Consider the following 17,227-nt stretch of genomic DNA (forward strand, 5'->3'; position numbering starts at 1 on the left):
TATAAGCCAAGCTAGGGTTCACTATAAATGGCTAACAAGGAAATTCACAATCAAATTCAATCAATTAAAGCAATTCTTAAATCAAGGGTTCATGTCATTGAAATTTGCAATGCAATCTAGATTAATCTTATAGGTTGATCACTCCTAGATTAATTAATCACATGCACAACTATGTCAACCAATTTAATTGCAACAATCCAATCAATTTAGTATCATCAACTAGCTAAAATCATCAATCAAGCATGCTTCCCCTTCTCCCTAGCAACTAATCTACTCACTAATCATGGTGAAATTAAGGAACAAAACAAATTCAATCAAATTCATATTCATTTAAAGCTTAATCAAAAGAAAATCAATCAAACAACAAATTCTAGAGCAAGGAATGTAATCTCAAACAAAATTCAAGAAACTAGAAAGAATTGCATTAAAAGTAAATCAAAGGAAAGAAATCTTACAAACTTTCATTGAATTGAAGAAGGAATTTCAAGATCCAATTGAAATCTAAGATCAAATTCAAGTTCAAACAAGTAAATCTTAAGCTTCTCTCTCTACTTTCTCTCTCTACTATTTCTAGAAAATTATATCTCAAGTACAAAAGTTAAGTCGTCAAAAAAAAAAGAAAGTCAAAAGCTATAAATAGAAAAATCGAGCGGAGGGGGCTGCACAGGGCCGTGCGCACGCACCGACCAGCCGCGCGCACGCATGCACCCCTGTGCCACGCGTGCGCACCCCTGTGTGGTGCACGAGGCCTTGGCTCCTTCGCTTGCTTGATCAAACTCCACGCTCCCGAGCATCCCCATCATTAATGCACTCGAGATGATGCCCACGAGCAAGGCAGTCCCAAAATGAGCAAATTGACTTGATTATTCACCTACAAAACACAAATGAAACAAAGAGAGAAAGCATAACAAAATAAAACTGAAACTAAAACTATGAATTATCAACTAAAAATATGAAAAACTCGTAAAAACTAATTGAGAACCAAAGTGAATTATAAAAATGGAAAATCAAATAAAACTAAGAAAATTATATGAAAATGATGAAAGAAAATAAAGAAAATGAACCTAAATCTTATTCTTTTGAGCGCCATAAACGACGCTCATCAAGTTCCCCCAAGCTAAACTTTTGCTCGTCCTCGAGCAAAACAAAATCAAACCCAAGGGAAAATGATGACACTATTCAAGCAAAGAAAGAAACAAAAAAACTAGAAAAGATGAGAATATACACTAACTCACTTTCGTAGGAATCACGGTCAATTTTAGCAACTAAAGACAAGCCATTTAAACCCCTAGATCGCTCTAGAGGACAAGTGATGCTCTCGTAAAGGTTTCCTCTTTTTATTAAAAGGGAGGCAAAGCATATGAAAATAAAAGAGAAAGTTTAAAACCTTGAAAAGAAAAGAAATGCTTATACAATGGACTTTTGCACATGATCAAAGCACGAAGGGTATCAAACTTTCTAAAACAACAATGGTAATCACGTTCTAAGATATCGAGGGTTGACTAAAACATAGGGCATGCTAAGCGTAGAGAACTAATGAGGCGCAATCCACTTTCATCCCAACCAATCTAACCGCGTTCTCCCTAATGGCTTCAAATCTTCCCTTAGTAAGCGTCTCTATGGTTCCTCGAAGGAACCGAAAAAGAATAGAATTTGAGGGTTCTCGACATCTTGACCTTGCATCCCTTTTCCTTAGGCTTTAACTCATAATGCCCTCCCTCGGTATATGACTCAACCACTAGGTCGAAAGGACTTTCCCAAAGGTTGTAACGTAAGGACAAAAGGTTAGGGGTAGGCTTAAAATTTAGAATTTGGTGGTACACCTAGGTTATGAAGCAAAGATTGGCCAAACCTCGACACCAAAACCAAGAAGTCACCAAACAAAAACAAACTAATACCCCCAAGCTTATTCAAATCTATATCCACAAGCATATATACAAAAAGCGTAAACGCCTCTCCCCCAAGCTAAAAGGAAGCATTGTCCTCAATGCTTGAAAAGGGAAAAGAATCACATCAAACTGTTTTTTTTTTTTTTTGAATTTTCTCATTTTCACTTTTTTTTTTTTTTTTTTTTTTGTAATTTTCAATTTATCAAAGCAAATGTCCTCGCCTCTTTTAACTTTGGACGGCTTTTTCATTTATTCATTTGCCATTATTCACAATATATACAAAAGACGAGCTTTCTTACAAATAAAACCAATATCCAACTTTATAGACCACAAACTCCAAAAACATGACCATTTGCTTTACAAAATCCAAAAATGGAACAAAAAGAAACAAAAGGCTCAAAGTTCTAAATATGTGGCTTGAAAAGAAGGGGAAAGGCTCAAATGGTTAGCAAGATGGCAAATGTAAACCCAATGAACTAAAAAGAAAGAAGAAAATCCTAGAAAAGAAAAATTACCACTCCGAAAAATGGCCTTTGTCCTTCCTAGTTGGTTTGATCTCGTGTTTGAGAATTATGAGTCAAGATTCAAGATTAGGTATGCAAAGGTGAAGGATCCACGCCGCACAATCAAAAATGATGAAGGCTTGAAAAAGAAAAATCCTCACATGGTTGTAGCAAAAACTTACTAAAGTTGTCAAATCCACCAAAGGAAGCAACTCCGTCTTACCACAAACCGAAAGAATCCGGCTTCAAGGCCCCAAAAGGTCTAAACCGCTATCTTAGCATACCCTATCCTAGAGTCAACCAAAGATACTCTCAAACCGTGCAAACCATAGTATTTAGAAAGAAAAATAGCCAATGTACAAGGTTAAGTGGTACTAAGTCCAAAGTTAAAGCAAAAAGATGAAGAAAGAAAAGCAATGCCTCAAAAACATTTTATTCATATGTACAAAAACAAGCTTTTTTTTTATATATTTTATTTTGGTTTTTTTTTTTGTTTTTGTTTTTTTTTTTTTTTGTTTTTTGTTTTTTGGAAAGAAAAGAAAAGGACTAAAAACAAAATAAAGAGAACAAGGGATAAAAAGAAAAGAAAAGAATAAGAAAAAGAGAAAAAGAAACATGAAGGAAGAAGAAAACCAAAGGAAAAAGAAAAAGAAGAAAAGGAAAATGAAATGAAAAATAGAAAAGTAAAGGAGAAGTAGAAAGCAATAAGGAAGTAATGCTAACACACAAAAATCCCAATCAACAAACAGTGAACATTTGGCCACAACGCCAATGTTCCCAAACACACTAGGGTGTTAAAAAGCAAACAACCTCGAACCATTCAACTTCTCCTGGAACTAATCCTAGACTAAGCAACCAATAAAAGAAAAAGAAGAGAAAAAGAAAGATCTCGCCGGGCGCCAAAGCTATGGCACATTAAACAAGGCAAAAGAGCACCTTTATGAATCGTCGAAGACCAAAGCATAAGCAATAGATCAAGGTGAGAAATAAAAAACTATATACAAAGAAAATTGTTAGTAACTTCAATAAAAAAGAAAAGAAGAAAAGAGAAAATAAAATGCATGAAAATAAAGAAAAAGCAAGGAATAATAGCAACAAGAATCAGAATCATCAAACTGAAGCAGTATCAGGAGACAAGATATCAAGCAATCATCATCAGGAATCATCATAACAAAGACACAGAGAAACACAGCGGATAGTGATCAGCGAAACAAGCAACAAAAACCAATAACCGAGCAGAGAAAGCAGCAGATTTACAGCATCATCATCATAAAACCAAAAGACACAGAGATCAATACCAGAAGCATATGAGACCAGGAATGAACTACAAAAGCAAGGGGGGAAACGGTGAAGCACAGAAACAAACGACATAAAGCACCCCCAAGCTTAAAATGGACTACCCCCCTAACTCTAAACCTAAAGACATATAGGCAACAGAGAAACATCATATAAAGCACATAAGAAGGGGGGTAGCCATGGTAGTATCACTTCGCACTATGGTAAGGGGTAGAATGAGAACTCCCCTCACCGGTCTCCATCATATGACTAGAGCTAGCCATCTCACTCACGTCCATGGGAGCCTTACCCCTTAACCTACCTTCCCTCCTAGCTCTATCAACCTCAAAATAATGAGACCAATCATCTAAGACCGGCTCACCCGACCTACCCCACCTACCAAAAGTCTCGGGGTCGGGAAAGGGCGAAGGATTAGCCGGATCATATGTATAATCACAACCACCGGGCCGTCGATAGTTGTAAGTGGCCGGGGTGGTGCCTATGATAGAACTAGGGTGAACATGAGGGCCCTCCCAATAAGGGTAGCAAGGCCGAGGACCAACGGTAGGATCAAAAGGCTCCCATTGAGGGATAGGTCCTTGTTAGACCGGGAGATACGGGTAATTCACATAGGGCTCGATCTCCCCCCTCCGAACATGTAAATCGTACAATTGATTTGTATGATAGTTATAACCAAGATAAGGGGTTTGCATCGAAGGCATAGAATATAACACATTAGCAATAGAATCAAGCCTAGCATGAATGGTTGACAAATCAAAAGTAGAAGGAGTAGGAGAAGGGGAAGGAATAGGGGTACCTTCCGGTTCAACCGTGGGAATAGTTTGAACATTCGATGAGAAAGCATTGGTTGAGCGGCCTCTTGTATGATTCGTCCTTCATTGAATAGAAGGATCAATATCTCGCACCGGAGGCCTCCAAGACAAGGAATCTTTCTCTTTTGGTCGGGTAGTTGCCTCTTTGTATGGGATTAAGAACCATTCTTTAATCCGGGAGACTTTCCAAATGAAAACATCATCCTTTCTAGTACGATCGAGAAACTTTTGGTTCACAAGGGCGGAGATGTTAAGGAAATGAGAAGAAGATTTCCCTCGAGGATCGATAATTGGGGGAAGCTCATTTAACAAAGTCTTATAGTCTTCATTGATGCAAAAATCTAGGATAGAAATCATCCCTCCCAATTGGATGCTCCCCGATAGGCTAACTCCATCACTGATATCCAAAAATAGATTGATCAAATGCTCCGTGAAATCCACTAGCTCAATCTCAAAGTCGTTTTGGTCGGCTATCCACAACCAACAAAGCTCTTCTCGGGAGATATCTCCCAAAGAGTCCTGGGAGCAAAGAGCATAAGTGAGGAGACGGTTGAAATACCGCATAGCCGGATGAATCATGGAAGCGGTCTTGGAATTTTGAGGCTCATACTTTCCTTCCTCCGAGATACTTCTCCACCAACGTTGTTCATTATATCCATGGTCACTTGCCATTATACTATGCGCCAGATAAATAGAATGATCAGTGTCCTCGGCCCATGGAAACTTGAAGTATGAACATAGTTGAGAATCTGTCAATGAGTGATCATGATTGAAAAGTTGGAAAGTCAAAATCCTTGAAGAATCTTCACTCGGTTCTCGGACTACTTCAAGAGAAGAAAGAAATTCATAGGTCACCCTAGCATAAGTAGGGGCGCTCAAATCCAAAAACTCTAAAAGATCAAGGCCCTTTGCAAGAAGCCGAACGTCCTCATCTATTCCGAGAAACTTGGTTGTTGCTTGATCGTAGAATCTTGTTGGTCTTAGCTTCCTCTTGGATAGACGCTTGAAACGATCCCAATGTGATTCTTAGAAAATTCAATGCCGTATGTTTCTTCACCTCAGGTGGAGGTGGTACAACATGCCTAGGTTTGCTTGAACTTGATCTTGCCCGCTTCTTTTGACGGATTGGAGCCATCTACAAGGAGGAAAACAAGCCAAGAGCAAAACTTAACATTTATCATATTTCAATAATAAACATAAGTAATTACTCAAGAATCAAGCACAAATGCAATTATCTCAAAATAGAAGCAAGATATGGCTACATATGAATAATGCAATTAATATAGAATCATGAATATGAAGCAAGTAGGCATGGATTAAAGGCAAAATTGAACATAAGAGACCAAATCATGAATCAAATTGAGCAAAATAATCTCAAACATTAAATTATCAAAGCAATAAAACCATAATAAAGAATACCCATGAGAGAGAAAATGACCAACAATGGTGATTCAAGTATTCAATCAAATTATACAAAGTTATCATGAAAAAGCTTCAATTCAACACTCAATGACATCATTCAACACAAATTACAAGCTAAAAGAACCAACAATAGAGTTCTACCATGAAAGCAAAAACAAGGGTTTCAAGCTTGAACAATGAGGAAGAAGATGACTAGAAAATAAGAAATTATACCTCAATGAAGCCTTGAATTACTTGCATATTTCCCAAAATGAAGATTTAAGAACAAATAGAACACCCAAAGACAAGATTCAAGCACTAAATCAAAACACCAAAATTTCAAAATTATGCCCAATTTTCGAATTTCAAGTTCGAAATTTCTGGAATTTTTTTGTTTTGGAAGGGATTTGATTATGCTTTGATGTAATTTGTGAAGAAATGAATTTTAAAATTGAGTAATTGTGTGAATTTGCAAAGGTTTGGAAGGGTTTGAAGATAGAAGAATGAGTGAGGGATTAAGGGGAAATCGGGGAGAGAGAAAATTAGAGTAATAAGGGGGATGCGTTTAGGGTAAAAAGGGGGCGAGGCGCACCTGGCTGCTGCGGCTGGGGCGTGCGTGCAGGGGCTTGGTCGTGTGCACCGGCTGAAGCAGCTAGGGGGAGTTTTTCGCACGAAACCCTGACCTATGTGGTACGTGCGCGTAGGGGCTTGGTGTGTGCGCACCACATGCAGCTCGGGGAGGGCTATTTTTCTTCGTCCAAATGCTAAAATTTGCTGACCCTTGTGGTGCGTGCGCGCAGGTAGGGGTGCGTGCGCACCATAGGGTGATCAAATTGTGTTTTAAAATTCGGCAAGAATTTTGCAAAAGGCTAGGGAAAATACCCTTAAATATGCTTTCGTGTTTGCATTCTCACTGGCGCTATCGAGTGTCATGATCAAGTACTCAAAAATTTCACAAAAATAATCCAAAATTTACTCGAACGTGAATATAAAAATCAATGAAAATGCAAAACGATAACATATTACCCCAACGAACCCCTTCACCTAAGCTTAACCAAACCTCATGAAATCTTGAAGTAACACCAAAATTGTTGGAAATTTTCTTCGATCCAATCTCATGGTACCTAAAGTCAAGACAAACAAAAATTAAGACAAATAAGAAAAGTTCTCAAGGATAAAAGAAATATAGAAAATCGAAAAATCAAAAGAAAAAGGTTAGAAAACCGGGTTGCCTCCCGGGTAGCGCTTATTTAACGTCATAGCTCGACGTCCTCCACCAATTAAGGTGGTTGTCGGAGAAGCAATGAGTGAACAAGGCCAACAAAAGCACCGTCGAAATACTTCTTGAGACGATGGCCATTGACCTTAAACGAAGAAGAAGAATCCATCATTGAGACCTCTACAACACCACTTGGAAAAACATTCTTGACCAAATAGGGACCGCTCCATCTTGACATGAGATTTCCGGGAAACAAATTCATTTTTGAATTGTAGAGAAGAACCTTATCGCCAACACAAAAAATTTTCTTCTCAATAAGCTTGTCATGTGTTTCCTTGGAACGAGACTTGTAGACACTAGCACAATCATAGGCATCAAGCTGAAGCTCCTCTAGCTCATGAAGATCTAACCACCTTTTCTCCCCCGCACTTGCAAAGTCAAAATTTATCTTCTTGATTGCCCACAAAGCACGGTGTTCAATTTCAATCGGGAGATGGCATGACTTGCCATAGACTAGGCGGTATGGGGTGGTGCCTATGGGGGGTCTTGAAAGCCGTGCGATAGGCCCAAAGAGCATCATCCAACTTTTTCGACCAATCCTTTCGATTCCTCGCAACCGTCTTTTCAAGGATGAGCTTGATTTGACGATTAGAGACTTCCACTTGACCGCTCGATTGGGGATGATATGGGAGGCCGAATCTTTGATGGACTCCATGCTTCCTCAACATCTTTTGAAAGGCATGGTGAATAAAATGAGAACCGTTGTCGCTTATCACTGCCTTTGGTACCCCAAATCTTGGAAAGATTATCTTCTTAAACAAATTCATAACCACCTTGTGGTCGTTAGTTGGGGAGTCAATGGCCTCGACCCACTTAGACACATAATCGACCGCCACAAGGATATATTGATTTCCGAAAGACAAGGGAAATGGCCCCATAAAATCAATACCCCACACATCAAACACTTCCAACTCGAGTATGGGTTGTTGAGGCATTTCATTTCTCTTGGAGATGTTCCCAACTCTTTAACATCGGTCACATGTCTTTACAAAGCCCCATGAGTCCTTAAAGAGATGTGGCCACCATAGACCGATTTGAAGGACCTTAGTGGCGGTCTTAAAGACACCCATATGGCCCCCGCTTGGATCCGAATGGCACATTTTCAAAACACTAGGCACCTCTTCGTTTGGCACACAACGTCTAAGTAAGCCATCGACCCCTCGCTTGTATAAGGTGGGATCATCCCACACATAATGCCTTGCCTCTCTCTTGAGCTTCTTTCTTTGGTTCTTAGAAAAGGAAGGAGGAAACTCCCCAAATGCAAGAAAGTTCACTAAATCGGCAAACCATGGGAGCTCCTTTGCTTCAATAGCATACAAGAAGTCATCAAGCATCCTATCCTCAATTGGAGAACCATCATCATGAGTTTGAGAATCTTCTAAACGAGAAAGATGGTCCGCCACAACATTTTCCGCTCCTCTTTTATCCCTAATCTCAATGTCAAAGGTTTGGAGCTCAAAAACCCACCGGATCAACCTTGGCTTGGACTAATTTTTGGCAAAAAGATACTTGAGAGCCGCATGATCCGTGAAGACAATGGTTTTGGAACCCAATAGATAACAACGGAACTTCTCAAAAGCGTGAACTATAGCCAAGAATTCCTTCTCCGTTGTAGTGTAATTCCGTTGAGCTCCATTTAGAGTCTTGGACATATAATAGATCACATGAATTTTCTTGTCCACTCTTTGACCCAAGACACCTCCTATTGCCGAATCACTTGCATCACACATTAAGTCAAATGGTAAATCCCACCTTGGAGCTTGAACAATATGAGTAGAGATTAGAGCTTTCTTCAACTTATTGAATGCCTCCAAACACTTATCATCAAATACAAACTCGGCATCTTTTTGAAGAAGATCATTGAGGGGCTTTGCAATGAGCGAGAAATCCTTGATGAATCTTTTATAAAACCCGGCATTCCCTAAGAAAGATCTCACTCCCTTTACATTCACCGGAGGTGGAAGCTTTTCAATGACTTCAATTTTAGCTTTATCCACCTCTATCCCCTTGTGAGAGATCTTGTTGCCAAGGATTATGCCTTCCTCCACCATGAAGTGACATTTCTCCCAATTCAAGACCAAGTTCACGTTTTCACACCTTGAAAGACAAGGTTTTCAAGGCATGCCTCAAATGAAACACCTCCTACGGAAAAGTCATCCATAAAAACCTCCATCTCCTCTTCCAACATATCTCCAAATATACTCATCATGCATCTTTGAAATGTCGCGGGAGCATTGCAAAGGCCGAACGGCATTCTCCTATAAGAAAATGTACCATATGGACAAGTGAAGGTTGTTTTCTCTTGGTCATCCGGGTGGATATGGATTTGGAAAAATCCCGAATAACCATCAAGAAAACAATATAAATTGTGTCTCGTTAGTCTCTCAAGCATTTGATCAATAAAAGGAAGGGGGAAATGATCTTTCTTTGTAGATGTGTTTAGACGTCTATAGTCTATACACATCCTCCATCCCGTAACCGTCCTCGTCGGAATGAGCTCACCTTTCTCATTCTCAACGACGGTCATACCTCCCTTCTTTGGGACAACGTGAACGGGTGAGACCCATCTAGAACTAGAAATGGGGAATATAATTCCCGCATCCAAAAGTTTGGTGATCTCCTTCTTCACTACCTCTCCCATTTGGGGGTGTAGCTTTCGTTGTCTCTCAATAGAAGGTAAAGCACCCTCCTCAAGAGTTATGTGATGTGTACATAAAGCGAGGCTTATACCTTTGAGGTCATCAATGGTATAACCCAAAGCACTTCGGTGCTTCCTCAAAACACCACACAACTTTTGAGCTTGATGCTCACTCAAAGAAGAGCTAACAATCACGGGAAAAGTGGAGTTGGGTCCCAAAAATTCATACCTAAGGTGTGATGGAAGAGGTTTGAGCTCAACCATTGGAACACCTTTACCTTCCTTCGATGTTGCCACTTGCAATGCTTCTTGGCTAGAAATGCTCAAACACATTTGCTCTTCAACATCCTCAAAGCTTCCATTGAGCACATCTTCATACAAAGTCATCTCCTTGCTAGGAGTACCTATCTTTTCCTTATTCAACAAAACATTCTCAAGAGCATCGTTAGAAGTGAGCAATTTCTCATGCATCGAAGACACAACATGATCAAGAGAATCAATCAACATGCAATTTTCTAAAGAAGAACTTGGATACTTCATGCTATCATTCAAGTCAAATTATATCACCTCATCCCCTACTTTGAATGAAATTTTTGCACTTTTCACATCTATCAAAGCACCCGAAGTAGCAAGGAATGGTCTCCCTAGAATGATAGGAATATTAACATCTTCGTCCATCTCAAGCACCACAAAATCCACCGGAATAACAAATTTTCCAACCCTCAAAGGAACATCCTCTACCTTACCCTTAGGAAACTTAATTGACCTATCGGCCAATTGCAAAGTGATGTTATTAGGTAAGAGTTCCCCTAGCTCAAGTCTTTGGTACACCGAATATGGCATAAGGCTAACACTAGCTCCTAGGTCACACAAGGCATTCTCAATTTGCATTTTATAAATGGCACAAGGGATGGAAAAGTTTCTGGGGTCTTTTAGCTTAGATGGCATCTTGTTCATTATGATTGCACTATAATTCTCGGTCAAGTTCACCGTCTCTACACCATCACAAGTCCTCCTACCACTCAAAATTCTTTGAGGAATTTTGCGTAGTCGAGCATTTGGGTAACAACTTCGGTAAATGGAAGAGAAAGGTGAAGTTGCTTAAGCATGTCAATGAATCTTCCAAATTGTTCATCTAACTTGTGTCTCATGAATTTTTGTGGATAAGGAAGCTTGGGTTTCACAATTTCTTTCTCCACTCTCACCTCACTAGGCTTCTCAATCTCAATCTAACTCAAAGATGCACCATCTCTCTCATCTTCAACCAAGACCTCTTTTGTGCCCTCTTTGGTCTCACTCTTCCTAGGCAAACTCTCCTCAAGAACCTTACCACTCCTTGTGATAATAGCATTGACCGGTCTCTTGGGATCTAGGCCTTGGGAAGGTAAAGAAGAAGGACTAGCATGGTCTTCAAAGCATTAGCAAGTTGAGAAATTTGGTTTTCAAGCATCTTATTATGAGTCATCATTTCATTAAATTTCTTATCACTTACGGTCATGTAAGTGTTCAACAACTTTGTTTGATTTTCAATGATTTCTTCTAAATTTGTTCTATGTAAAGAAGAAGAGGATTGAACATAGAAATTATCATTTTGGGCCTTTGGAGCAAATCCGAGTGGAGGTCCTCTTTGAGCATTGTTTTGAAAATTGCCTCTACCTTGATTTTTCCAATTACCCCTATTTTGATTTTGACCATAACCTTGATTATGGTTACCACTACCTTGATTATGATTCCCATAACCTTGGTTTTGATTACCATAATTTTGGTTTTGATTTTGGCTACTATAACCTTGATTGTTATAGTTACCTCGAGAACCTTGGTTCCCTTGGTTCCTATAACCACCACCTTGGTTATAGTTGTCAAAATGGCCATGATTGTTGTAATTCCTATTCCATTGACCTCTTTGATTTCTCAAACCTAGAATCATGATTATTTGACACATAGTTCACATGTTCATTCACATTTCCATCTTGATCATCACAAACATCCATACATGCATGAGGGCAACTAGAAGCATCATGATCATACGACCCACAATCATCACAAAACAAGCATCCACTAGGCATGTTATTAGAAGAAGGAGGGGGTTGAGAATTAGAAGACATACCTCTCCCCTTAGATTGGGAGGAAAGACTTGAAACTTGGTAGGTAGCACTTTCCAACTTTGCCTTGATAGCGGACATCTCCTTCCCCAAGTTTGTCATTTGTGAGGATAGATTGTTGATTTCATTAAGATGATCAACCGAGTACACCGAAGAGCTACTCTTGCTAGTTGACTCTCTTTCTCCATCTTGCCAATCTCTATAATACCTTACTACGTCTTCAATTATGTCCACCACTTCCTCTTCCGTTTTGTTCATGATAGGACCTCTGGCTCCTCCATCTAAACATGATTTTCCTTGAGGGCTAAGGCCTCCATAGAAGATTTGAATGATTTGATAGGTTGAAATTCCGTGATGAGGACATTCTCTTTGATACTCTTTGTATCTCTCCCATGCTTCATGGAGGCTCTCACTTGGCTTTTGTTTGAAACCTTAAATCAAAGCTCTAGCCTCCGCCGTTATCTTTTGTGGATAGAAATGGGATAGAAATTCCTTGGTAACCTCGTCCCATGTCCTTAGAGAATTCGGCTTAACCTCCTTGTCTAGCCATTCCAAAGCACGCCCTATGAGAGAAAAAGGGAAAGAGCTTGAGGCGGATGAATTCTTGGGAAATTCCGTTCACCTTGATAGTATTGCAATATTTTTCGAACTCCTTGAGATGATTTAGCGGGCTTTCATGCTTGGCCCCACTAAATTGTTGCCTCTCTATCAAAGTGATCATTGTCGGTCTTATTTCAAAGTCATTTGCTGGTGTTGTAGGTGGATCAATCCCACTCTCAAATCAATATGCACCGGGAATCCCCAATTCTTTCAATGCCACTCTCGGATTTTCTCCCATTCTTGCTTGTTCTTCTTGTTGTGGTTCTTCTTCACTTGAAATGCTAGGGCTCAAAGATCGTCTAGCACCCCTCAACCTTGAAATAGTTCTCTCAATTTTCGGATCAAATGGCACTAGTGAATGACCACGTGCTCTATGCATAAAATCTCAAAAGAAATGGTTAGTAGCACGGCTACAAATGTAGCCTAAAAGAAAATCTTTTTGTATTTTCAATTAAAAGTGAAATAGACTCAACAACTATAACAAAGCACCAATATCACTCCCCGGCAACAGCGCCAATTTTGACAAGAGGAAAATGTAGGTCGTTATCTACCTCTCCCTAGAGCCAAACCTAATTTGTAAACACTCGACCAACCAAATACAAGTATATGGTAAGTCAAGGGTCGAACCCAAAGGAATGAGTAGGAACGATGCTATAGCCTATGTCAAGCTAATTCGAAGAATATAAATGGTTGCGGTTGGTAACTAAGATGTCAAGACGCTAGACAAATCGAAGAATTCAATATGCTAAACACTAGGGATATAGGTTCCACATGCAAGCTCAATGATTATGCTAATTTATAGATCACTCAATCGATTCAACATCACAAGGGACAAACAATAGTTGCAATCAAAGGAATCCAAAAGCTATCTCCTATAAGCCAAGCTAGGGTTCACTATGAATGGCTAACAAGGAAATTCACAATCAAATTCAATCAATTAAAGCAATTCTCAAATCAAGGGTTCATGTCATTGAAATTTGCAATACAATCTAGATTAATCTTATAGTTTGATCACTCCTAGTTTAATCAATCACATGCACAATTATGTCAACTAATTTAATTGCAACAATCCAATCAATTTAGTATCATCAACTAGCAAAAATCCTCGATCAAGCATGCTTCCCCTTCTCCCTATCAACTAATCTACTTACTAATCATGGTAAAATTAAGGAACAAAACAAATTCAATCAAATTCATATTCATTTAAAGCTTAATCAAAAGAAAATCAATCAAACAACAAATTCTAGAGCAAGGAATGTAATCTCAAACAAAATTCAAGAAACTAAAAAGAATTGCATTAAAAGTAAATCAAAGGAAAGAAATCTTACAAACTTTCATTGAATTGAAGAAGGAATTTCAAGATCCAATTGAAATCTAAGATCAAATTCAAGTTCAAACAAGTAAATCTTAAGCTTCTCTCTCTACTTTCTCTCTCTACTATTTCTGGAAAATTATATCTCAAGTACAAAAGTTAAGTCGTCAAAAAAAAAGTCAAAAGCTATAAATAGAAAAATTGAGCGAAGGGAGCTGCACAGGGTCGTGCGCACGCACCGACCAGCCGCGCGCGCGCACGTACGCCTGTGTCGCGTGCACACCCCTGTGTGGTGCACGAGGCCTTGGCTCCTTCACTTGCTTGATCAAACTCCGCGCTCCCGAGCATCCCCATCATCAGTGCACTCGAGATGATGCCCGCGAGCAAGGTAGTCCCAAAATGAGCAAATTGACTTGATTATTCACCTACAAAACACAAATGAAACAAAGAGAGAAAGCATAACAAAATAAAACTGAAACTAAAACTATGAATTATCAACTAAAAATATGAAAAACTCGTAAAAACTAATCGAGAACCAAAGTGAATTATGAAAATGGAAAATCAATTAAAACTAAGAAAATTATATGAAAATGATGAGAGGAAATAAAGAAAATGAACCTAAATCTTATTCTTTTGAGCGCCATAAACGACGCTCATCAATGCCTCGCTTTAGCGTATCCCATCACTACTCTCAATAGGTCGGTAAGTGTTGTTTTGAAATGACAAATTTTACTCAATATTTTAAGGACCTAGGGTTTCTATGTTGGTTGATTTAAGTGAACTTAATTAATTATCGCAACATTCGAAATCCTAAACATGCATCTAACATATTATTCATATATATAATCATAAATATATATCGAAAACATAAGCAAATGATGCATTTGGCAACTAGCATGACCCCTTGAGTCTTCAAGTCTTCAAGGGTCTTCTTTTGCAACTTCATGGCTTAGTCTTCCAAGAATCTCTGTCTTCAAGACATAACTAAAATAATGCAAATACTATTATCTACGATTATGACTAATCTAAATATTGAGGTACAAAAATACTCAACGGTTCACAGACCGTATTTAAATTTATAAAAATACATGACGGAACGCAGTCCGTATTTTCTATCCTAATCGGGCCCCACTAGTTGCCATTTTATAAAACCTTTGAGAGAATATACATTCCGTTCATCCATTCACTATATGTGAATGGCCCATGCATTTTACAACGATAAATAAGTAACAATGCACAAACACTCGTAAACTAGTAACTAATTTAGGTGGTTAATCCGATTAAAGCGCCTAATTAAATCTAGTCAAAGTTGTTTAACCAACTATGTGATTAAACGCAATTAAAATTGAAGCTCCCACTAAATTTTGCATCCTCTTAATTAATCCAATTAATTAAGTCGGTAAACCCAAAATTTTGCTAAAATAAAATTTTGCAAGTGCCGCTCAAAACCGAGGCCTAGCCTCCAACATTTTTAATTAAAATAATTAAATCGGCAAAAATGCAAATATGTAGCCCAACGCTTTCGTGTGCTAGCACCAAGCAACAAGGCTTGGTTTGCTAGGCACCAAGCTTCGGTAGGGGGTTGCGAGGCTGGTAGCTGCTTGCACTAGCCTTGCTGCTGTGCTGGGCTCGTGCTGCCTAGCAACCACGCCCGCATAGCCCTTACGTACAGACCTCCCTACCGCACCAAGCAGCGCACACACAAGCACATATGCACAGCCGCAGCACGCACAGCCGCAGCACGCACGGCGCGCACAGCCACGCATGTTGCTGCTGCTGCCTTGGTGTGCATTAGCCACGCACCTGAGTGACGCACGCACCAGGCCCAGCAGCCACATGCGGGCTACTATGCAGCCCGGCTGGCCGAGGGTGGTTTTGCCTTGGTTTGCGTGTTATACTCTCGAGATTAATTTTGAATTTTCGCGTGACTTAATTAATTAATTTTAGAATTAATTTAATGAGAAAATGAAAAATATAACAAGTCCAACTTAATAAATTCATTTAAGTGCACAAAACCAAAATTATTTCCAAGAGAATTATATCTTCTAATATGAAGATAAATTAAAATTCTATTACAAGATTGAAATTTTATGATTCCAATCAAATTAATAAATGATTAAATCAATAAGTTCATACATGAAATTTAGTAACACAAAGTTCCAATCACTTAAAATAATTAAAGATTGAATCTTTTGTACTTATGAGCCTCAAGAAACAAACTTTTCACACTTAAAGCAATTTGTTTGCAATTATGTGAAAATTTGAGCCAACTATTAAGCACCAATTACTACCAAGTAATTATGCTCAAAAGTGGTCAAAATTTGCAGAATCATAAAGGAAAGAACCAAATGCATAATCACAATTAATATGCCATTAAGATTCAAGGTTTAAAAGATAAAAAAAATTCGTCAAAACGAAAAATCCCTCAAAACAGGCATTTCTGGGCAGAATTTGGCTTTTTCGCAAACATAGATGGATCGGAATGTTTCCAGAATATCGATTCCACCCAAAATCCACTAGTCGTGGGCGAAAATCTGGGTTCTGAAGCAAAAGTTCTTAATAAAACGAGATTAAAATTAATTAAATCGAGCTACTAATCTAATTAGCAACACAACCAGAAATTAAATCCATTTTTAAACCCTTGAAAATTTTTAGTTACAAAAATAAATGAGCAAGACTCCGATGCCGCTATTGGGTTTCGATGAGTCCAACTCACCGCGGAACAAAACCCGACCCCAAGACCCGCTCACAATTAATATAACTAAAACGACATAAAAAGAGAGAAAAGACGATCTTACCCTTGCCATGTTCTCCTCTCTCACTCGGAGCTCTTACTTCAAAGCCAAGTCTTGCAAGCTCAGAGACATCCTACGGTATCCACCCGCAACTCAACCCCGACCAGTCTCTTACTTGGAGTTTAGCCAAGTCAGACCAAAACACTACTCGACTATTATATGAACTTAAAGGTTTTCTCTTAAGTGGAGATGCCTTATTGAGTTCCTACTCAAGTGACTTTCTCTAAATCCCAAGGTGGGTATTTATAGAGAATGTCATGAGAGAATTCCACTCTTCCATCAATATGAGAGAGTTGGTAAAATCAATTTTTCCCCTTTTATTTTTAAATCAAAAATAAAAGAAAATAGCAAACAACTAATGAATCAACAAATGGCAATTACACAAGGATAGGTTAGGTGAGGACCACAAAGGGGGGGGGGGGGGGTAACCAAAATCCTTACTCCCCAAGGATCCCCAAAACCGCCTCCCACAAGGCAAACTGAGCCAACCAGCCCGCGTCAGTTGGAGCTGCCAACCTTAGGCGCCAACGCAGCCCAACAGCGAGCCCCAGCAACCCTCGCATTAATGCGGGCTGCTAGGCGCTACTGCCAGCCTGCTTG

At 39.0% G+C, this 17,227-nt stretch overlaps 1 non-coding gene across 1 annotated transcript; it reads left to right on the plus strand.

The window, feature by feature from the left end:
• Positions 1–12,266: 12,266 nt before the first annotated feature.
• Positions 12,267–12,372, plus strand: LOC145583704 (small nucleolar RNA R71). Its single transcript, XR_014100304.1, has one exon. It is a non-coding gene; the product is annotated as a small nucleolar RNA R71 (small nucleolar RNA).
• Positions 12,373–17,227: the final 4,855 nt, after the last annotated feature.

This window comes from Chenopodium album, chromosome 15 (assembly GCF_948465745.1).
Source record: "Chenopodium album chromosome 15, dcCheAlbu1.1, whole genome shotgun sequence".
Classification (NCBI taxonomy): domain Eukaryota; kingdom Viridiplantae; phylum Streptophyta; class Magnoliopsida; order Caryophyllales; family Amaranthaceae; genus Chenopodium; species Chenopodium album.